Raw genomic sequence first — 24,873 nt, forward strand, 5'->3', positions numbered from 1 at the left:
AGAGTGTTCCAGAGGGTAGGTGCTGCATGACAGAAGTCCTGCAGTCTAGCATGAGAGGAGGTGATAGCCACGGATGCAAGGAGCAGGTCATTGTTGGACCTTAGTGGGCGGGCTGGAGTATACTTGTTGATTAGAGAGGATAGGTAGAGGGGAGCGGCGTTTGGAGAGCTTTGTATGCAAGGGTGAGAATTTTGAATTTAATTCTGCTGTGAATGGGGAGCCAATGAAGGCAGCAGATTTCTTCAGGAATGGAACCCTGGCATAAGCTGAGGGTTACTTGTACTTATAATATTACACTTGTAGCATGCATACATGTTATATATAAGACAAAGTTATGTTATCTTTGTTTAGGTGCTTATTTGCAAATATTTATAGTAAAAAAAAACTCTTGCCAAATTTGAAAAATAACTGCTTTAAATTTTGGTATCTTTAAATGATTACATTTTTCTGCACATATCAGTACTTCTTCCTAACACATTTATAATTCAGAATCTGCTGGTAAACATAATATTTAATGGAATAGAATAACAGGTAATAGGCACCTCTTAGCATTTATTTTAATTTAGAAAATTCTAATCTTGGTTTGTAGAATCTTGTTGCTGAGCAACAAATGGAGCCGTCTCAGTATAATCTAAAATTATTTTTGAAAATGTAACTCAGTAAAAAAAAAATACACCAAATCTTCCTTTAATCAAGTCTAAGTGTCCATAATGATGGCATTAGACATGATGCACTAAGTGGTTTCTTTACTATCAAAGATACTGGAAATAGTTTTATTTAATAAGGCAATAAATGAAGGGTTTTATTCAATTTTAATAACTGTGAATAACAAGTATTAAAAGTGTAGATGAAAGGTTAATGGCAAAGAAAGAGATGTACTAAATTAGATTTAGACAACACACTATCTACATTCATGTTTCTTAGATAGTTCAGGATTATATAGAACTCACGTTAAACACATAAACACTCACTGTGCACACATACTCACCGTATGCACACACACATGCATTCAAACACTTGAACACTTGAACATGAACATTTACTTTGGAAATACCTTTAAAAAAATAAGTCATGTTACAACCCCATTTAAACCCCATTTAAAAATATTGTGGCCAAAAAAGTCCTTTAGGGACAGTCAACACCAGAATTTTTGTTGTTTTAAAAGATAGATAATTCCTTAATTACCAATTCCCCAGTTTTGTATAACCAACACAGTTATAGTTATACACATTTTACCTCTGTAATATCTAAGCCTCAGCAGACTGCCCCCTTATTTCAGTTCTTTTGACAGACTTGCATTTTAGCCAATCAGAGCTGACTCCATGGTAAATTCAATGCAAGAGCTCAATGTTATCTATATGAAACACATGAACTAATGCCCTCTAGTGATGAAAAACAATCAAAATGCATTTAGAATAGAGGCGGCCTTCAAGGTCTAAGAAATTGGCATATGAACCTCCTAGTTTTAGCTTTTAACTAAGAATACCAAGTGAACAAAGCAAAATTTGTGATAAAAGTAAATTGGAACGTTGTTTAAAATTACATGTCCTATTTGAATCATGATAGTTTTTTTTGGACTTGACTGTCCCTTTAAACTTGGGAGGGGGCATCATTTTGAGTCCCTAGGGCAGCGCAACACCTAAATACGCCACTGGGTGTGTGTATTTGTATGTGTTTAGCTATATAAGTGTATGTCTTTGAACATATGTATGTCCATGTATGTATGTGTGAAGCGTTTTAAAAATATATTACTATACAAAATCAAACGGCTAGATTACGAGTAGTGCGTTAAGGTAAAAAAGCAGCGTTAACAGGTCCTAACGCTGCTTTTTTATGCCTGCTGCTATTACGAGTCTTGCAGGTATAGGTGTACCGCACACTTGTTTAGCCTTACCGCAAACCGACTTACGTAAACTTCGTAAACCCTTTTTTCTATGGGACTTCCATAGCGCCGGTATTACAAGTCTGTCCTGGGAGGCCAAAAAGTAAGCGGTATAGCCTCTACTGACAAGATCCGTAATGCATTCTAAAGTCAGTAGTTATGAGTTTTACACTACAACGCCGTAGCATAAAACTCATAACTAAAGTGCTAAAAAGTACACTAACACCAATAAACTACCTATTAACCCCTAAACCAAGGCCCTCCCGCAACGCAAACACTAAAATACATTTTTTAACCCCTAATCTGCTGCTCTGGACATCACTGCCACTATAATAAACATATTAACCCCTAAACCGCCCCACTCCCACCTTGTAAACACTAGTTAAATAATTACAGAGAGAAGTGCACTCACAGGAACGAACAACTGGCTCAATAACATTGTTAGCCTGTTCTATGGCGATTTACCACCTGGGTGCAGCTTTTTAGCCCAGTAATGCCTTTCACAGAGTAGAACTTTCCTGTAGTATATCAGTCTGATCCCGCCTATTACGGTCAGTCCAGCGCCGAAATACCAGGCAATTCCTCTCTGAACAAGGAACACAGCAACCCCAGACGATCGTTTGTGAAGTCTTCATCCAAGCGGGAGCTGAAGAGGTCCATGATCCGGATGAAGTCTTCTATCAACGGCATCTTCAATCTTCTTTCTTCCGGATCCATCTTGCAGACCTCCGACACGGAACATCCTCTTCTCCCAACGCCTACTAGCCGAATGACGGTTCCTTTAAGGGACGTCATCCAAGATGGCGTCCCTCGAATTCCGATTGGCTGATAGGATTCTATCAGCCAATCGGAATTAAGGTAGGAATATTCTGATTGGCTGATGGAATCAGCCAATCAGAATCAAGTTCAATCCGATTGGCTGATCCAATCAGCCAATCAGATTGAGCTCGCATTCTATTGGCTGTTCCGATCAGCCAATAGAATGCGAGCTCAATCTGATTGGCTGATTGGATCAGCCAATCGGATTGAACTTGATTCTGATTGGCTGATTCCATCAGCCAATCAGAATATTCCTACCTTAATTCCGATTGGCTGATAGAATCCTATCAGCCAATCGGAATTCGAGGGACGCCATCTTGGATAACGTCCCTTAAGGGAACCGTCATTCGGCTAGTAGGCGTCAGGAGAAGAGGATGTTCCGCGTCGGAGGTCTGCAAGATGGATCCGGAAGAAAGAAGATTGAAGATGCCGTTGATAGAAGACTTCATCCGGATCATGGACCTCTTCAGCTCCCGCTTGGATGAAGACTTCATCCGGATCATGGACCTCTTCAGCTCCCGCTTGGATGAAGACTTCAGCCGGATCATGGACCTCTTCAGCCCCCCGCTTGGGCTTGGATCAGGACATCGGAGGAGCTCTTCAGGACGGATCGGTGAACCTGGTATGGTGAAGATAAGGTAGGAAGATCTTCAGGGGCTTAGTGTTAGGTTTATTTAAGGGGGGTTTGGGTTAGATTAGGGGTATGTGGGTGGTGGGTTGTAATGTTGGGGGGGGTATTGTATGTTTATTTTTTTACAGGCAAAAGAGCTGAATTCTTTGGGGCATGCCTCGCAAAGGGCCCTGTTAAGGGCTGGTAAGGTAAAAGAGCTTTGAACTGTAGTAATTTAGAATAGGGTAGGGCATTTTTTATTTTGGGGGTCTTTGTTATTTTATTAAGGGGCTTAGAGTAGGTGTAATTAGTTTAAAATTGTTGTAATATTTTTCTTATGTTTGTAAATATTTTTTTTATTTTTTGTAACTTAGTTCTTTTTTATTTTTTGTACTTTAGTTAGTTTATTTAATTGTAGTTATTTGTAGGAATTGTATTTAATTAATTTATTGATAGTGTAGTGTTAGGTTTAATTGTAGGTAATTGTAGGTATTGTATTTAATTAATTTAATGATAGTATAGTGTTAGGTTTAATTGTAACTTAGGTTAGGATTTATTTTACAGGTAATTTTGTAATTATTTTAACTAGGTAGCTATTAAATAGTTCTTAACTATTTAATAGCTATTGTACCTGGTTAAAATAATTACAAAGTTGCCTGTAAAATAAATATTAATCCTAAAATAGCTACAATATAATTATAATTTATATTGTAGCTATATTAGGATTTATTTTACAGGTAAGTATTTAGCTTTAAATAGGAATAATTTATTTAATAAGAGATAATTAATTTCGTTAGATGTAAATTATATTTAACTTAGGGGGGTGTTAGTGTTAGGGTTAGACTTAGCTTTAGGGGTTAATACATTTATTAGAATAGCGATGAGCTCCAGTTGGCAGATTAGGGGTTAATAATTGAAGTTAGGTGTCGGCGATGTTAGGGAGGGCAGATTAGGGGTTAATACTATTTATTATAGGGTTAGTGAGGCGGATTAGGGGTTAATAGCTTTATTATAGTAGCGCTCAGGTCCGGTCGGCAGATTAGGGGTTAATAAGTGTAGGCAGGTGGAGGCGACATTGTGGGGGGCAGATTAGGGGTTAATAAATATAATATAGGGGTCGGCGATGTTAGGGCAGCAGATTAGGGGTACATAGGGATAATGTAAGTAGCGGCGGTTTACGGAGCGGCAGATTAGGGGTTAATAATAATATGCAGGGGTCAGCAATAGCGGGGACGGCAGATTAGGGGTTAATAAGTGTAAGGTTAGGGGTGTTTAGACTCGGGGTACATGTTAGGGTGTTAGGTGCAGACGTAGGAAGTGTTTCCGCATAGCAAACAATGGGGCTGCGTTAGAAGCTGAACGCGGCTTTTTTGCAGGTGTTAGGTTTTTTTTCAGCTCAAACAGCCCCATTGTTTCCTATGGGAGAATCGTGCAAGAGCACGTTTTTGAGGCTGGCCGCTTGCATAAGCAACTCTGGTATTGAGAGTTGAAGCTGCGTTAAAAATGCTCTACGCTCCTTTTTTGGAGCCTAACGCAGCCTTTATGTGGACTCTCAATACCAGAGTTGTTTTTATGGTGCGGCCAGAAAAAAGCCGGCGTTAGTTTTTCGGGTCGTTACCGACAAAACTCCAAATCTAGCCATTAGGGTTTATTTTTATTTTACAGGCAAGTTTGTATTTATTTTAACTAGGTAGAATAGTTATTAAATAGTTATTAACTATCTAATAACAACCTAGCTAAAATAAATACAAATTTACCTGTAAAAAAAAACCTATCCTAAGTTACAATAACACCTAACACTACACTACAATTAAATCAATTCCCTAAATTAAATACAATTAAATAAATTAAATTAGCTAAATCACAAAAAAACACTAATTACAGAAAATAAAAAACAAATTACAGATCTTTAAACTAATTACACATAATCTAATAGCCCTCTCAAAATAAAAAAGCCCCCCCAAAATTAAAAAAACCTTAAAAGGGCCCTTTGCGGGGCATTGTCCCAAAGAAATCAACTCTTTTACCTTTATAAATAAATATAAACAACCCGCCCCAAATAAAAGCCTAACTAGAAAAACCTAAGCTCCCCATTGCCCTGAAAAGGGCATTTGGATGGGCGTTGCCCTTAAAAGGGCATTTAGCTCTATTGCAGGCCCAAAGCCCTAACCTAAAAAATAAACCCACCCAATGCACCCTTAAAAAAATCCTAACACTAACCCCCGAAGATTCACTTACCGGGAGAAGTCTTCATCCAAGAGGCAAGATGTCCTCAAGGTAGCCGGCAGAAGTGGTCCTCCAGACAAGCTGAAGTGGTCCTCAAGACGGGCATAAGTCTTCACCCAGAGGGCATCTTCTATCTTCATCCTTCCGACGCGGAGCGGGTCCATCTTCAAGACATCCGACGCGGAGCATCCTCTTCTTCCGACGGACTAACGACGAATGAAGGTATCTTTAAATTACGTCATCCAAGATGGTGTCATTTAGATTCCAATTGGCTGATAAAATTCTATCAGCCAATCGGAATTAAGGTAGAAAAAATCCTATTGGCTGATTGGATCAGCCAATAGAATTGAGCTTGCAATTCATTGGCTGATCCAATCAGCCAATAGGATTTTTTCTACCTTAATTCCGATTGGCTGATAGAATTTTATCAGCCAATCGGAATCTAAGGGATGCCATCTTGGATGACATCATTTTAAGGTACCTTCATTCGTCGATAGTCCGTCGGAAGAAGAGGATGTTCCGCGTCAAATGTCTTGAAGATGGACCCGCTCCGCACCGGAAGGATGAAGATAGAAGATGCCGTCTGGAGGACCACTTATGCTGGCTTCCTTGAGGACATCTTGCCGTTTGGATGAAGACTTCTCCCGGTAAGTGAATCTTCGTGGGCTAGTGTTAGGATTTTTTTTTAAGGGTGCATTGGGTGGGTTTATTTTTTAGGTTAGGGCTTTGGGCCTGCAATAGAGCTAAATGCCCTTTTAAGGGCAATGCCCATCCAAATGCCCTTTTCAGGGCAATGGGGAGCTTAGTTTTTTTTTAGTTAGGCTTCTATTTGGGGGGTTGGTTGTGTGGGTAGTGGGTTTTAATGTTGGGGGTTGTTTGCATTTATTTTTAAAGGTTAAAGAGCTGATTTCTTTGGGGCAATGTCCTGCAAAAAGCCCTTTTAAGGGCTATTGGTCGTTTAGTTTAGGCTAGGGTTTTTTTTTATTTTGGGGGGGCTTTTTTATTTTGATAGGGCTATTAGATTAGGTGTAATTAGTTTAAAGATCTGTAAATTGTTTTTTATTTTCTGTAATTTAGTGGGGGGTTTTGTGATTTAGCTAAGTTAATTTAATTTATTTAATTGTATTTAATTTAGGTAATTTATTTAATTGTAGTGTAGTGTTAGGTGTTATTGTAACTTAGGTTAGGTTTTATTTGTCAGGTAAATTTGTATTTATTTTTTGCTGTTGAATCGATTTGGTTACACTTTGTAGAGAGAGGTGCACCAGGTGGGAGTGCAATAGATCTGCATAGACCTAGCTCCTGGACAACCTATGGTCTTGAACACTGTTTTTTGTTTCCTAGAGAAAAAAAATATCTTCCTTTCATATGGTAGCCTATCCAAATAGCAGAACACTTTACTTCACACAAGTATTATATTTAGACAATGCTGGCAAACCATCTACTTCAAGTTTCATTGTTTAAAAAATGCTTCCTGACAATGGTTACTTAAAATGGTTATTGTTTTATTGGTAACAATGTAATCTCATTCCAGCAGCACTTGTTTTCATAAAATGACAAGATGAAATGTGTCTGGTGTCAAACAATATAATAATATCTTCATGAAAGGTTTGTTGATTATGATAAGTAAAGTAGCAGAATATATTTACAATGCTGCATTAATAGAAGTCAGTGATTAAATACTGTCTGGGCAGTTCGACATCAGAGAATCCGGCAAAGCATGTCTATTTGTAAGTTTCCAAGATCAAACCTAGTAAAATGGATGCAGAAGTGACCTATGTTGACATGTTTTATTTATTTTCAAGAGTGTGTTTTGATTTTTATTATTAAACTAAAGCAAGTAATTTGCTATCTTTAAAACGTACACGTTTAAGGGATATAAAAGTTCGAAAAAAAGAAAATGTTTTAATGTCATAGCATTTAATGATTGTGAACTGCTTGTGCAATGCTGCCCCCTGCAGATTTGCAGCCAATCGGCCACTAGCAGGAGGTGTCAATCAGCCCGATCATATAGGATGGGGCGGATTGATGTCCGCAGCCTCAGAGCAGGCGGACAAGTTATGGAGCAGCGGTCTTTAGACCACTGCTTCATAACTGCTGTTTCCAACGAGCCTTAAGGCTCGCACAGAAACAGGGGCATCAAGCTCCATTCGAGATTGAGATTGAGAAACCCCCACCTTGAAGATTCCTAGTTAATTTTGCCTCACATATTCTTCACATCCATAGGCCAGGGACATAAGGAGACTGGATGCATCCTCACTAGGCAGCCAGGGATCATTTATTTAAAAAAACACTAAAAATAAAAATGGTGAGGAAAGGTATAATAGTTACCATAGAAGAACCACTTAATATTTGTCATCAACCTAGATACTTTAGGCCTAGACAAAGAACCAACTAGTCTAGGCCAAAATCCACCCTTTCTACAACATAATTTTGTTATTAATCATTTAAGGGGTCAGTAAACATCTTGAGAATGTAATATAAAATTCTTAAAGGGATATTAAACAGTGTTCCTTTAGTAAAAGCCCCTGCCTTCAGAGAGATGAGAGCTAACATGTTTTGAACTTATGTTGCTTTCTGACTCTTCTAAGCATAGGCAAAACTAACTTCCTGTTTCTCTTGCAGTAACTGAACACTATGGGCTAGATTACAAGTGGAGCGCTAAATATTGCTTGCGTGCAAGCTATATTAGCAATCCACTTCCTAATACTAGCGCACCATAATCGTGTGCTTGTATTACAAGTGAATCTTAATGTGAACGTGAGCTTGTGCTCGCATTGCGCTCACGAGAGCGTGTTTCTATAGTCCATCAGAGACGGCACCAGAACCTTGTGCAGAGAAGGGGGTAAGTAGTGCAGCGATGGGCAGCATTTTTAAATATATATGTATATGAATATATACATATACTGTATATTTATGTGCTAATATGTTTATATACACAAATTAACACATAAATATATATGTATATAAGCATATACATATATATTTACATTGCAACACACAGTTCCCATAGACCGCAATGTAAAGGCACTTTTCAGTGCTGTTTTTTTTTCCGGACACCACACTCTGACCAACTTTAAAGCCCCAATACTGCCTAGTACAGTTTTTCTTAAATTAAAAAAAAATGCTAGATTTTTTTGTTTTAATAAAAAACTATAATGCCCCCTATTTTGAGGGCATTTGGGGTGCTTTTAGAAAATTAACCAGACATTGGATCTCTGGTTATTTTTTTGAGTGTTAATTGCTACCAGGTTCTCGCGTTATCAATAACCAGCCACTTGTAATGGCTGGTTAATTATCGTGGTCCCGCAAACGGGCAAATTTAGCGCTACACTTTTAAAATAGCCCTAAGCCAGCTCAAATTACTCTAGAAGATTTATTACCTCAAGCCAGATATGCCTTCCTGTAGAGACCCCAGTCCCTTTATAGGGCTGTAATGGAAATAATAGACAATGCACAAATGAAATTTGAAAGGAAAAAAAAAGTCATTTTAAAAAGATGAATAATACATATTGCAATGATTTTAATTAACTATAACCCACTGCTTAGTGCTTTTTTATTACAAAAGTGAAACAGACGGTTTTATATCCCTTTAATTATGCATAGTAGAAACAACTACACAATATACTTTCATTATTTATATTTCCTTTTATTTAAGTCTGAATAGTATGGATATTCCAGTCCTGAAAACTTAAAGTGAATGTCAAGTTTGATGAATCAGTGCCCGGTTTTTAAAAACCCTATTAAAAACAGGGGCACTTTCATTCATCAAACTACATTTAACTCGTTTTGTTAAAATACTTACCTTTTAATCTTGAAAGCCGCTCCAGCGCTTCCCCCGCCCGTCTCAAGCCTCTTCATATGTCAAAAATTATAAATCGGCTTCCTCCAATAACGGCGTTGCCTCAGGCAATGATTCGCCTGGGGGGAAGCCGTGATTGGAGGATGCCGTATACGTCATTGCTGATGTATGAAGTGATGAGCAGCAGGAGGGGGAATCGCTGGAGCGGCTTTTAAGATTAAGGTAAGTATTATAACAAAACAAGTGAAAAGGAAAGTTTGATGAATAAAAGTGCCCCTGTTTTTAATAGGATTTTTAAAATCCGGGCTCTGATTCATCAAACCTGACATTCACTTTAAAGAGCACATGGCATGCTTTAGAAGGCCAACCTTGCCCATATATCTTTATCTCATTTACAGTCTATTATCTTATCCATTATCAAGCCAAACAATGGAGACTGTTAAAATGATAGCAGCAAGCCCTATCATCTCCATTCTCTAGTCCAGATGGTCTATTCCAAACAAGTAGGTGGGAGGAGTTTGACCATTGAAAAACAATTGCGGCAGACAAGTTGTCCCTTTAAATAGGTTTTACTCCTTCTGATTGGATGTATATGATTATAAACAATTAGTCAAGTGACAATGAGTGGTGCTGTGAAATTACTTAGGATCTGGGTAAAGTCTGTTTACTTACTTACTTTATTTATTGCTTATTTGTAGTTATTTTAAAAAAATAAAAAAAATAATTATATAAATTTAAAGTGAAAAAGTAAGGGCCAGATTGCCAGTGAAGCGCTATCGTTAGCACGAGGAGCATAAATGCAATTGTGAGGTTGCAGTGCTCTTTACGCTCAAATCCATATTACAAGTGGCTCACTTTTTAAATTTCTTTGCGCAAAAAAGTGATAATTTACACTCCCCATATTTTCTATGGGCGTCCGCTCGTATTACAAATTGAAAGTAAATGTGATCGCTCGACCACAATCCCATTTAACGCTCACACTTTTTACACTACCTGAAAGGTACACCCCTATAGCAAAGTAACCCACTACACTATTAACTCCTAAACCTCCACACACCACATTGCAAAGTAACCCACTACACTATTAACCCCTAAACTGCCACACACCCCAATGCAAAGTAACCCACTATGGTAAAAAACCCTAAACCACCACATCCCTATTGCAAAGTAGCCCACTATACTATTTACCCCTAAGCAGTCACAACCCCTACCAGAAAGTAACCTATTCCGCCTCTGATGAAGCGCATTTGTTTTTGACTGTCTACCTTCCAACCCGTTTGGCACAGCCAAATAAACTGAGCAATATTTAAGCTTTTGGCTTCCGTCTTTTTCCGTGCTTCTAAGTATACTGCTCAAAACTAACAAACCTAAGATAACAAAAAAAAAAATTAACATTAAAAAAATAAATAAAACTACCATAATAAAAAAGAAAAAACCTACAATTACAAAAACCAACAAAAATAAAAAAAGAGTTACACCTATTCTAAAACATCACTTCAAAAAAAAAACACTCAAAAATAAAAAACCTATATTAACACTAAACTACAGAAATAGTCATTAATAGGGCCTTTTGTAGAGCATTGGTTAAAGTGTCAGCCCCCAAAAAAGGCCATCTAAAGAAAAACTACTCTACAAATTGCCCTGAAAAGGACATTTGGCTGGGCATTGCCCTTATAAGGGCATTTAGCTCTTTTGCTGGCCATAAAAAAAACACCCCAAAAAAATCCAAAGATGGTACTCACCAAAGATGAATCTGGGTGGTGGTGCTCCATCTTCATCCTGGCTGGTCACCACATGAAGAGGATGTCGGGGACGGTAGATAAGAAGATGGATAAAGATTGTCCCCGGGTTGAAGAATTGAAGATTTCTGCTGGGATGAAGAATGGAAGATTTCCAACGGGATGAAGATAAGAAGAATTGCTGCTGGGATGAAGATAAGAAGAATGCTCCTGGGATGAAGATAAGAAGATTGCTGCTGGGATGAAGATAAGAAGATTGTTGCTGGGATGAAGATGGGCCGCCGTCAGGATGAAGATGGGCCGCGGTCAGGATGAAGATGGGTCGCCATCAGGATGAAGATGGGCCGCCGTGAGGATGTAGATGGAGCGTTCCCACCTGGATTCATCTTTGGTGTTAGTTTTTTTTGTGTGTTTTTTTTTAGTTTAAGGTTTGGTTTTTTATAGGCAGCAAAAGAGCTAAATGCTCTTTTAAGGGCAATGCTAAGCCCAAAGGCCTTTTCAGTTTTTTCTTATTTTTTTGTAATGGTAGTTTTTGTTGTTTTGTTTTCAGTAATGTTAGGTTTGTTAGTTTTAAGATAAGGTTAAGTTATTTATTTTTAAAAATACCTGTTACACTATGCAAGCGTAACTCTAGGGGGCGCTAGAAGAAATATATAATTTTTAAAAATATACATTTTAAAAAAAGGCCAACCAAGGCCTAATATAAATATAGATGTATTACAACAATCTGTAGGATAATACTGAAGTATAGTAAAAACAATAAACACTATAAAAATAATATAAAATGATCAGATAATAATGTATAAAGACAAAATAATAATGACAATTACAGAAAAAATGAGACATGGACTCTCATCAAATGTGATGTGATGAGATCAATATAAACAGAAAATGCAGCTTAAAACAATATATAATAAATAAATAGTATTAAGTCTCTAATAAGTTCTTATCTGTATATGATATTGATGCTCAGACAGTCCCAAGATTAGGAGGGCACTTCAGAGGTTTATTAGTCCTCCTGGGTAGCACATATATAAGATTCTCCCTTAGATCCAGAAGTCAGCTCCTTGTCACAAAACCAGTCTGGGTAAATACTCTCTCTGTGCAAAGAAAATCACAAAGACAAGGGCGCCTCCTCGTGTGATCTGTATTCACCTTTTTTACATTTGTCCAAACTGTATCACACGAGGAGGCGCCCTTGTCTTTGTGATTTTCTTTGCACAGAGAGAGTATTTATTTTTAAAGGCAAGGTCAGTTTTTTATTTTTTAAGGTATTTTATTTTTTAAAGGTTCTGTTTTTTTACAGGTAAGGTTAGTCTGTTTTGGGGTAACTTAGGGGGTGTTAGGTTAGGGGATTCAGATGTTATTAGGTTACTTTGCCATGGGGTTGTGGCAGTTTAGGGGTTAATAGTATAGTGGGTTACTTTGCATTGTAGGTGTGCATTGGTCTAGGGGTTAATAGTGGGTTACTGTGTGATAGGGGTTGCGGTTGCGTAGGGATTTATAGTGTAGTGGGATACTTTTCAATGGGGGTTGTGGTGGTTTAGGGGTTAATAGTGTAGTGTATTACTTTGCAATGGGGGGTTGTGGCGTTTGAGAGGTTAATAGAGTAGTGTGGACTTTGCAATGGGGGTTGTGGCATTTTAGATATTAATAGTGTAGTGGGTACTTTGCAGTAGGCTATGTGGTGGGTTAGGAGTTATTAGAGTAGGGGACTTATGGTGAGTCAGATTAGCACGTGAGTATAGGTGTTTTTTTCTACTTTTCTCTCTACAGTGAAGTCAATGGAAGAGTACATTAATGTGGTTGGGATATTGTAACTTCTGCTCTTCGCATGTGTTGGTTTAGCATGCAAGCAAAAAAGATTTACTTTCAACTTGTCATACATGCGCTACCCAACACATGCAAAGAGCAGAAGTTAAGCGGCATCAGCATGCGAGCGCAAGCAGTAATTACTGCTCCACTTATAATCTACCTCTAAATATGTTTTATATATAAGTTATATGAGTAGAATGACTGACTATTCAAGACTGAGATCTAATTATTACAGGCAATCAGAGAAGAAGGATAGGATCCAGCTTTATGCAAATAAAATCCATCTTTATTGGCAAAGTTAAAACGCCAGGAGTGGCTCAGCGAACAGCATACATAGATAGTAAGCAAAAACCAGTGTGTGAGCGTGACACCACGGCTTACATCTGTTGTGAAACCCGGGTGAAGCAAGAGCACCGCCCCCCTACCGGAGATCCTGCAACGTCACAAACAGACATTGCAGTGCACCTGTGTTTAGCCTGAAGCGCTGCTGGAGATTCTCACAGTTTGCCGGTTGGTTTGGAGCGGATAGCCCACCGATTTGATTTCGGTTTGACCACGGAGGTCCCCCGGCATCCTTTAATTCCAGTCTGAGGTACTGCACGACATATACAGATTCCGGGGGCGGTTAGGCTCCTTAAGGGTAAGTCCCGCACACAACAGTATTCACCTGTATGCACCCTGCACTTGCACTTACATATTGCATATTAGAAGAGGACTTCCCACATCTCTCTATATCATCTAATTATTACAGTCAGGTTCTACATAACCAAATCCAATTACAAGTGCACTTGCATTGCATTGTAAATAATTTAATATGCTTTCACTTTTTTCATTACAAATGTGCTTTAACATAAACCGGTAAAATGGAATACAATTCTATTAAATTAATATATATTATTGAGTCTTAAGAAAAGAAAAAAAAATTATCATGGAAATTCCAAGTGATTTAAATCAGCGTTTTTCATTAGCAGGGATAGCTCCCTACATTCTTGTTTAAAATACTGGGAAACGATAGAAAATAGATTTGGATTTACCAATGGACATTAGGTTTCCACAAGGTTTGAATTTAGAATAAGGCATTTTTTATCATAATAATAATTTGCTTAATATTTATTTAGGTACATGTTTCAATTGTGAGCTTTATTTGCCTCTGTTTTTTATATTTATTTTAGACTTTATGAGTAGTTTTGTATTTAGTGTATGCCATATGGGGAGCAGTTATGAAGAGGTTAATCATCAAAATGTAAGGTTACCTGGATCTACATAAATCCCTCCCCCTTAACTATTATAGGTTATAAAAACTTTAAATGGCTTTTTTTACTGGTGTTATTTTACCTTTATTTAAAGGGACATTATAAACTAGTTCTTTCTTTGTATAATTGTTTTGTAGATGATCCATTTATATAGCCCATCTGGGTGTGTTTTTGTAAAAATGTATAGTTTTGCTTATTTTTAAATAACATTGTGCTGAGTTTCAGACTCCTAACAAAGCCCCTAACTTTTAGATCTATACTGATGTATACAGACTTCAGACTGCTTCTGTTTGTATAATGGATTTTTTCATATGCAGGGGAGGGGGGGGGTTCTTTTTTCTTCAAATGCATGTGCCTTATTTTAATGATTAAAGATAAACTTTTTTATAAATATTTTTTTTTTGCAATTGAATCTCCCTTTAAACTTCTAATATGCAACCACACACACACAAAATGCTTACTTCCGGCAAAGTTTACACTTGAGCGAAAAATGGCACGCCACTTGTAATCTAGCTCTATATTGGGTGTGCTGAATGGAGAGCAGCAGGGGCTGTTCAGCTTGGTAATGGAATGGCAGGGGGAAAAAGTATAAAACAGCACATACAAAATTATTAGAGGTTGATTTATCAAAGTAATCCCCCCCCCGAAATTGCACCCAAAACTATGCATACGACACTATCTCCATATTTATGTAAGCAAGCTGCGCCTATAATTGCCCAAACCTGACAGAAAGCTCTTCGCACTCTGCTCGCATTCGCCTAGGCACACGGGCGCTCTACCGAAAGTGGTAAACTCTTGTGGATAAGGCCCTTTCCTCATGAGTAAAGTGATAACATTGATAAGCCCTCTTGCAGTCATTTATATTCCTTGAGATTATTTAAAAAGACCAGAGATAACATAGTTGTGTGATCTTTTATCCTTACATCCCTATTTGAATTAGTAAGACATTCATCTTTGCGTCTGTAATAGCTGCAGAATACCCTAATGCCCTATATTCAGATTGGGTAAATGCATTAAATCATATATATAAGAGGTGTGTTTGCATGCTTTTTACAGATGTAAGCAAAGGCAACATAAGAAGCCAATGGAAACATCAAAAATTTAATTATTGTCGTTGACTGCATCACAAATTTAATAATAAATTGTTTCATTATTTAATTTACAACACTGAGTTTCCATTGCTGTAGTAAATTGTGTAAACTTGTGGAAGCAACACGTATCTCAATTAAAGTATATGAAGATGTGATTTGCTTTAGACCACATGAAGTTGAAGGAATATCTTTTGCTGATAATTTTAACCGTTTTTCTTCTAGAATTGATGGATTTGAACCCTTTATTGGTTAAAAGCTAAAAGAAATTAGGTAAAATAAGTAGCTTACAGGGAGAAATATTAAATAGTATGAGATTTAATATAAAATATTTAATTATATGTTGTTCAAAAGCATTATAATATACTTTCATTATTTACTTTGTTCCCTTTTCCTGTAATTCAACTCTAAAAATTGTTTGTTTTCTAAATTCCACTGAGTTTCTATAAAGTAATGAGTGCCGCCATGTTTGAACTTAAGTTGCCCCTTATCGGTTCTCCCTGCTGAATACAGTTAGGGTCAGATATAAAACAAGCAATAAAAAGATACTGTTCAAACAAGGCTCTAAAAAGCATTACACACAGCTTTGTTTGCACAAAGATAAATAGAAAACTAGTTCAAACATGGTGACACCCACTACTTTATAGAAACTAAAGTATTTTATAGAAACTAAACATTTTCACTGATATTTTCAATATTTAAATAACTAAAGTAATTGTCAAAAAATACATCTAAATATAATTCTAAGGCTAATCTTTGCGTTGAACAAATCATTATGTCTACCATGTATTTACTGCTTAATATTCCTTTAAAAAACAGGTGAAATGGGTGACTTAAAATATAGCATTAGAAAAGAAACATGAGAAGTTCCAGAAGTATTAATTTGCTCAGTTTGTCCCATGGAAATGATGCCCACTTGCTGGACAAACAAGAAGGTAATTTTTTTATTTATATGTGTATATCTACTGTTTATATGGTTAAAAACAAAAAAGCAAAGGATTTAGTGTTGGGCAGACTAAGATGAGGGTAGGGAGAAGCCTCCAAATAAGCAAATATTTGTAAAAAAAACCCCATAAATCTGGTATTTATGGTTGTCATGACTCACTCTACTGTAAAATTATCTGCACAGATTGTGTATATGTTCTGTTGTTTGATTATGATGTCTGATTTATTAGGCATTCAACTCATCCTCCTTACCTTGTTTATCCCACTGTTAGCTGATGCAATTTAGCCAGATTCAATTTTCCATTATAACTCCGCTTAAAGGGACATGAAACCAACATTTTTCTTTCATGATTCAGATAATTTTAAACAATTCATACAATTTTGAACAACTTTCCAATTTACTTCTATTATCTAATTTGCTCCATTATTTAGGTATCCTTTGTTGAAAAGCATAGCTAGATAGGCTCAGCACCTGGGTGGTAGTTTGACACTCCTCCAAACTGCAATTGCCCAGCTTGCCATGTTACAATGAGTTCAGTGTCTCCTGTTCCTGAATGCTGTTATTCAGCTTCTTGGATCTGTCAGTATCCTGCAACCTTACATCCTGATTCTGACATTATTTGCTGCTCCCAACCCAACTCCTTGCTGTCCTTAAAGGGATGGTAAACTCAGTATAGGGTGAATATGTTATAGGTATTATCAAATCGTATTAAACTGTCTCCTTAAATTTCGCTATAAACATGAAATAGCCATTTACTTACAATTTCAAAATCAATAATCTATCCGTTCTGTTAAATCGCCAGCCCACCGTGACGTCACATGGATTTACCCTGCCTGTGTCCAATCCTCTATCCAGTCGCTAGACAGGCTCTATGCATTACAAATTATGCGCATGCGCCCTAACGATAATTCCGACGATCCTAACAACCAATCAACTTCATCAAAATACGTCTAAGAATTTGCGCGTGCACGGTCGATTTCACGCATGCGTCTTCTGTTTTTTTTTCACACGGCACTCTCGGCACTCGAAAGTAAGCACTGTATTGTATACTATTATTTTACGATACATTCCTTACTTGGAGTAGTGCCAGTAAGTACATCATACTAATTTCGATTGTCAATATGTTTGTTTCCCAAATGAAATGTCAGACCTAATTTGCCAATAGAATTTGAAGGAAGAATTAGATTACATAGAAATATAATTATAATAAGATATCTAACTTAGACATATTTGAACATTGTGTTTACAGATTGATAGAAATGTTGATGAAATAAAAATTTTTATGTACATAGCTAGTACGTTTTGAATAAACGATTTGGAATACTTTTATGTAGATAATCGATCATAATTTGAGAATAAAAAGTAATTGATCTTATAAAAATACTATCTTTGAGAAACAAAAATATTATTTGGCAAAATAATAACCTTTGTAAGGATCGCTCGCACACCCGCTAGACACCAAATGATCATTCACACTTAGAAAAGTAAACATTGAATGTCACGAGTCAATGTTTACTTCCTAGACGTCATGCAAATGAATGCACATGCGTCAACAATTAGAATCTCATGAACGAGCAATGAGGGTGACGTAAGGAGAGAGTGGAGAGAGGACTAAGGACAGAGTGTGGTTACGGGCATGTAAGAGGGGCGGAGCGAGGCGGGGAGATGCGGAGCAAACAGCTTACAAAAGATTAGGAAAATTGTTTAGAAATTAAATACTAAATTAAAAAAATAACAATGCGGTTTGATCATACATACCTATAGCAGTGTAAATATGCAATTGATAAGTAAAAGAGTTTACCATCACTTTAATGTGCGTATGTCATGATCCTAACACCTGGTGTATCACTTTAAGGATTTCCTCACCTTCTCATGTCCGCTATTTAAGGCCCTCCCACTTACCTCTCATTGCTAGATTAATGTGGAAACATGTCCTCCTAGCACCTCTACGTTATATCATAGCCAACAAGCATCTATCTGTATTAACTGCTGTGTCTCTGGCATACCAACCTGAACTTAGGCAGCTCTCATCACGCTTCCAGGAGAATATCACACAGCCTCCTAATATCGGGTGACGTCATCAGCTACGGCCCAATCTCTCTGTTCCGTGCAGAGATTGCAAGCAGTCAGGTTGTATGTTTACTGCTTCTGAGCTGTTTCGAGTTATTGTCCCTAGTAAGTTATATGCATAGACTTTTACTACTCTGTCTGCAATCTGTTGTTAAGTGATTCTGTTTATTACATTGCTCCATTTACATAGTTGCTATAGCCTCTCTCACAGTCTAAAGAAATACCTTAATGATTTATCGCATCAAATCTGCTACTCATTATCTTGCCAAAGTTTAGCTTGTCTCTCATTGGTTGTATGCACTGACACTGAATACCTGGCAATAACAAGTCACAGAGTTAACATCTAGCATCGTCCTGTTGCTGTTAACTCTGTGTCACAAACAACACCTAGACAGTTCACTTTACTGTTGACAACTTGTTGTATACGCTACAAGCTTATCAGAATATAAAATTGCAGCAACTCTACCTGTTACAAAATTATTACAGGAAGATTCCAGGCCAGCCGTGACAGCGTGTGGGTGTGCAAATACATTTTGGTATTGAACTCCATGATGACTGCTTGTAAGATAAGCAAATTGTTCCAAACTAAACTACCTGTGCATTGATATATTATTATATTGATTTCATTTGTTTTATGCCTTGCTACCTTTGTATTATGAAATGAAGACACATTTCACAGTACATTTAGAAGCTGTAAAATGCTTTGCCCTCATATCCACGATACACTGTAAACCAGCATAACTACAATATGCACAAATGAGTAACAAAAGCAGGCAGTCTCTTAACATCAATAGATGAATGTGAGAGAATCAATTTGTTTCTCTCTAAGGGACCTTTGACAAGAACTTGACAATTGCTCTATGGGGAAGAACTTCAATTTTCCATTGTATGTGTGTTCATGCTATTACCGACTTCAAGTTTAAGCTAACATTTTCCAGTGATAAAAAGTTTTACAAAACAGGCAACTTCTTAGTGGTGTACCTTACAAGGATATTAAACTCAAAATTGAATTCCCAGAAAAGGCCTAGATAACAAGTGGAGCTCTATTGTGAGTTAACTATATTTTTGTGCTCATATTACAAGTAAAAAGTAATATTTTAGCTCTCCAGCTAAAGCACAGTGTGTGCTATCATCTGGATGTTGGATAGCACAGGTGTGCTAAATCCCTCACATAATAGACTTAAAATCTCATGTGCAAAGCAGAAGGTATGCTAATCTGAAGGTGCTCTAAGCCAATGGTCAAATAGTGGAGTACTTTACTAACATTTTTGATTGAGATATAAGTTTAACACTACAAACATGCACATATATATCAACACACACATATATACAGTATATCTATATATCTATATCTATATATATATATATATATATATATATATATATATATATATATATATATATTTATATAAACACACACACATACATACACATATATATGTACACACAAAACATAAATACACATATATATACGTACACACACATACACATATATATGTACACACACATACATACACATATATGTACACACACATACATACACATATATATATATATACACACACACATACATACACATATATATGTACACATAAACATACATACGCATATATATGTGTACACACACATACATACACATATATATGTACACACACATACATACACATATATATGTACACACACATACATACATACACATATATATGTACACACACATACATACATACATACACATATATATGTACACACACATACATACATACACATATATATGTACACACACATACATACACCTATATATGTACACACACACACATACATACACATATATATGTACACACACATACATACATACATACATACACATATATATGTACACACATACATACATACACATATATATGTACACACACATACATACACATATATATGTACACACACATACATACACATATATATGTACACACACACATACATACACATATATATGTACACACACATACATACACATATATATGTACACACACATACATACACATATATATGTACACACACACATACATACACATATATATGTACACACACATACATACACATATATATGTACACACATACATACATACACATATATATGTACACACACACACATACATACACATATATATGTACACACACATACATACACATATATATGTACACACACATACATACACATATATATGTGCACACACATACATACATACACATATATATGTACACACACATACATACACATATATATGTACACACACATACATACATACATACACATATATATGTGCACACACACATCACAAATATATATGTACACACAAACATAAATACATATATATATTTATATGTACACACACATACATACACATAGACATATATTTTGCATTTACTATGTTTATATATATATATATCTATATGCGTATGCTCTAGTCTTAATGACGCTATTATGTGTTGTGTTCAACTCACCACTTGTAATGAGTGATAATAGCCCACCCTGCACTACATTTTGAAAATATAATGCAAAAGAAAAATGTTTGCCGGGCTTATATTCTTTGGTAAATAGTTTTTACCATTAAGTTGTAATACCAGATTGTGTGCTGTTCTATTGATTGCGCTCCACTTGTAATCTAGGTCAAAATGTTTAATAAAGCAAAGTGACAACATTTTGCAGTGTACTTTTATTGTCATACTGCCTGTTTTTTCTGTAATTTATATTTGAAAATTGCACTTTGTCCACTGCCCCCCCTCTGAGAGGCTTTAGACCCTGACCCTCCAACAATGCACAGTGACTGCTTGATGTGTGACAGTGCAGGAACTCATTCATACCTCACAACCATCCTGTATCCTGTGGAATTGTCATGGATGGAAGGTCTAGCCTGATTTTTAAGGTACTTCTTGAGTCATGCCCATGAACTCACCAATGATGCCAACAACTTACCCAGCGATGCCCACACACCACCTCTCTCCTCTGATGCAGCCCACAAAATGCCAGTGAGGCAATGCCCACACACTCTTTAACCTTCCCCAGCCTCTAAAGAGTCTTTTCAAGGGGTGTGTCCTTGGACAAACAAACCTTTTTTTATTTTGCTATCAAAACACAAAATGTATTTAAAATGTATTTTGTATTATATTTTGCAATGCAATGATTCATTCATAGAGTGAGTATAACTATAAGTCAATAATATTTTCCATTTATAGCACTGTACAGTGATATTTTAATAATTTTTTGACTATTCACATGGTATTTTTTTCCAAGTTAGTATGCGTGTTCAATGTACATATTAATAAACCACACAGAAATCAGTTTCTAACTTATGAAACTTCTATGCAACAGACAACAGGAGATCAACATGTTCAGTGTGATGAAGTGTTAAGATATTTAAAAAATATAAATGATAAAATTATAGAAAATTAAATAGTTAGACGATAACAACTTCAAAACATTGGGCCAGATTACAAGTGGAGCAAAAACATTTGTGCGCAAGCGATATCAGGTATCCACAGATGCAAGTTAAAGGGACATGATACCCAAACGTTGAAACACTTGAAAGTGATCCAGCATAACTGTAACAAGCTGACTAGAAAATATCACCTGAACATCTCTATGTAAAAAAGTAAGATATATTTACAATTATGCTGCATCACTTTCAAATGATTTAGCATATGAGTATTGTGTCCCTTTAAGGCTTTACTATGCAAAGCAGAAGCCATACATCAACACTGTCCAGAAGCACCTCTGACTTCTCTTGGCTCGGTCTCATCTGAGATGGACAGTAGCACAGTTGAATCTTGTTTTAAATTCCGATGAGTCAACATTTCAAATAGTTTTTGGAAAAAAAAGCCGTTGTGTTCTCCAAGCCAAAGAGGAAAAGGACCATCCAAGCTGTTATCATTGTCAGGTCCAAAAGCCAGCTCTGTCATGGTGTGGGAGTCTGTCAGTGCCCATGGCATCGGTAACTTAAACATCTGTGAGGGCACCATTAATGCAGAAAGAAATGTATACATTTTGGAGCAACATATGCTGTCATCCAGACATCGTCTATCAAGGGACGTCCCTGCATTTTTCACCAGGACAACGCCAAACAACATTCTGCCTGGATTACAAGCGCATGGTTGCGTAAGCAGAGTGCGGGTGCTAGCATGGCCTGTCTGCAGTCCTGACCTGTCTCCGATTGAGAATGTGTGGCGCATTATGAAGCACAAAATAAGGCAATGAAGGCCCCGTACAGTTGCGCAGCTGAAGACAAGCATAATGGATGAATGGGGGGAAATTCCACTTTCTAAACTTAACCAACTGGTGTCGTAGGTGACCAAACGCTTAATAAGTGTTATTAAAAGAAAAGGTGATGTTACTCAGTGGTAAACAGTCGACTGTCCCAACTTTTTTAGAACATGTTGAAGTCACCAGATTTGAAATAAGTGTATATTTTCAAAAATACATTAAATTCACAAAGTAAAACATCAAATAATAATGTGTTAATAATGTGTTTTCAATACAGTACAGGGTGAATTGAATTTTCAAACCACTCTTTTTGTTTGTTTTTTGCATTTTCCATACTGTCCCAACTTTTTCGGAATTGGGGTTGAATTATTTATATGTTTGTTCATATGTGTGTGTGTGTGTATATATATATATATATATATATATATATATATATATAGATAGTGTGTGTATATATATATTTACAGACATATATATACACATAAATACATGTGTATACTTATATAGACATACTGTATATATAAGTGCTTTGGAGCCCTATGCAATTAAAGGGCCACCAAACCCAATTTTTTTCTTTTGTGATTCAGATAGAGCATGCAATTTTAAGCAACTTTCTAATTTATAGAAAAGAAAAAAGACAGATGCGCCACATGGCCCAATATTGTTTGTTCCACACAATATGTATAATAAACTGTGCTAAATCAAACTAACAATCTTAGAAGCACTACAAATAGTGCAGTGGAAGCAGTCTGGGATCTATAACAGTCACCCAGCAGACCGACCTCTTGGGTGGAGAAGGATAATCTGTAGTACAAGGATACAAAAAGACACAGAGGTGCCTATATGGCCTAGTACAGTTTGGACCCAGAGAACAGTGGTATATATGTTAAGAAATATACTCACATTTGGTGTAGCATATCCAGTGATGCTAGTCAGGCAGGAAGGGATCAATACAGTCACCCAACAGACTATAACAAGGAAAACCGCAACAAGCAAAGCACCAGGGTATCCAGTAGACCAAATAATGATCCAAAAAATAACACAATAGCAAGTGTTTTTGTATAAAAGTAATAAACTTTACTTAAAAATGGTTAAAAACAAGCGACGCGTTTCTCAGCAACAAGCTGTTTCATCAGGTGTATAATATATGACAATTCAAACTGACAAATTAATACAAACTCATAATGGTGAATAAAATTATATTTCATGGTTGCTGTCAGTTTGAATTGTATTGCTTGTCATCTAATATATTGAATGCTGATAGGCTCTATCATGAAGGAGTTGCCTTTTGCCACTCCCCCAACATGTGTGGTCAATTAAGTTGATACAAATGTTTGTTATATATAGCAAGTGTTTTTTGTCATATTTTATAAGCCTGATGAAACAGCTTGTTGCTGAGAAACGCGTCGCTTATTTTTATCCATTTTTAAGTAAAGTTTATTACTTTTATACAAAAACACTTGCTATTGTGTTATTTGTTGGATCATTATTTGGTCTACTGGATATCCTGGTGCTTTGCTTGTTGCGGTTTGCCTTGTTATAGTCTGTTGGGTGACTGTATTGATCCCTTCCTGCCTGACTAGCATCACTGGAGATGCTACACCAAATGTGAGTATATTTCTTAACATATATACCACTGTTCTCTGGGTCCAAACTGTACTAGGCCATATAGGCACCTCTGTGTCTTTTTGTATCCTTGTACTACAGAATATCCTTCTCCACCCAAGAGGTCGGTCTGCTGGGTGACTGTTATAGATCCCAGACTGCTTCCACTGCACTATTTGTAGTGCTTCTAAGATTGTGAGTTTGATTTAGCACAGCCTTATTATACATATCTAACTTTCTAATTTACTCCTATTATCAATTTTTCTTCGTTCTCTTGCTATCTTTATTTTAAAAAGAAGGCATCTAAGCTAAGGAGCCAGACAATTTTTGGTTCAGACCCTGGACAGCACTTGCTGATTGGTGGATAAATTCACCCACCAATCAGCAAGAACAACCCAGGTTGTTCACCAAAAATGGGCTGGCATGTAAACTTACATTCTTGCTTTTCAAATAAAGATACCAACAGAATGAATAAAATTTGATAGTAGGAGTAAATTAGAAAGTTGCTTATAATTGCATGCTCTATCTGAATCAAGAAAAAAAAATTGGGTTTAGTGTCCCTTTAAGAAGATGAAAACATGTAAAAGCATATTTCTGCAATATTCATATTTAACCCCTAATGATTAACGACGTGCAGGGTACGGCCTCACATAAAATACAGTTAACGACCGAGGACGTACCCTGCACGTTGTTGGTCTTGGAAAGCGGTGGAAGCAATCCTGATCGCTTCCAGACGCTTTCCGGTTATTGCAGTGATGCTTCG

The 24,873-nt window shown here is 36.6% G+C and overlaps 1 protein-coding gene across 1 annotated transcript in view; it reads right to left on the reverse strand.

The window, feature by feature from the left end:
• IL1RAPL2 (interleukin 1 receptor accessory protein like 2) overlaps positions 1–24,873 on the reverse strand; it is a 1,497,664-nt gene that overhangs the window by 1,253,563 nt on the left and 219,228 nt on the right. The gene's annotated exons all lie outside the window — the stretch shown is intronic.

This window comes from Bombina bombina, chromosome 1, assembly GCF_027579735.1.
Source record: "Bombina bombina isolate aBomBom1 chromosome 1, aBomBom1.pri, whole genome shotgun sequence".
NCBI lineage: Eukaryota > Metazoa > Chordata > Amphibia > Anura > Bombinatoridae > Bombina > Bombina bombina.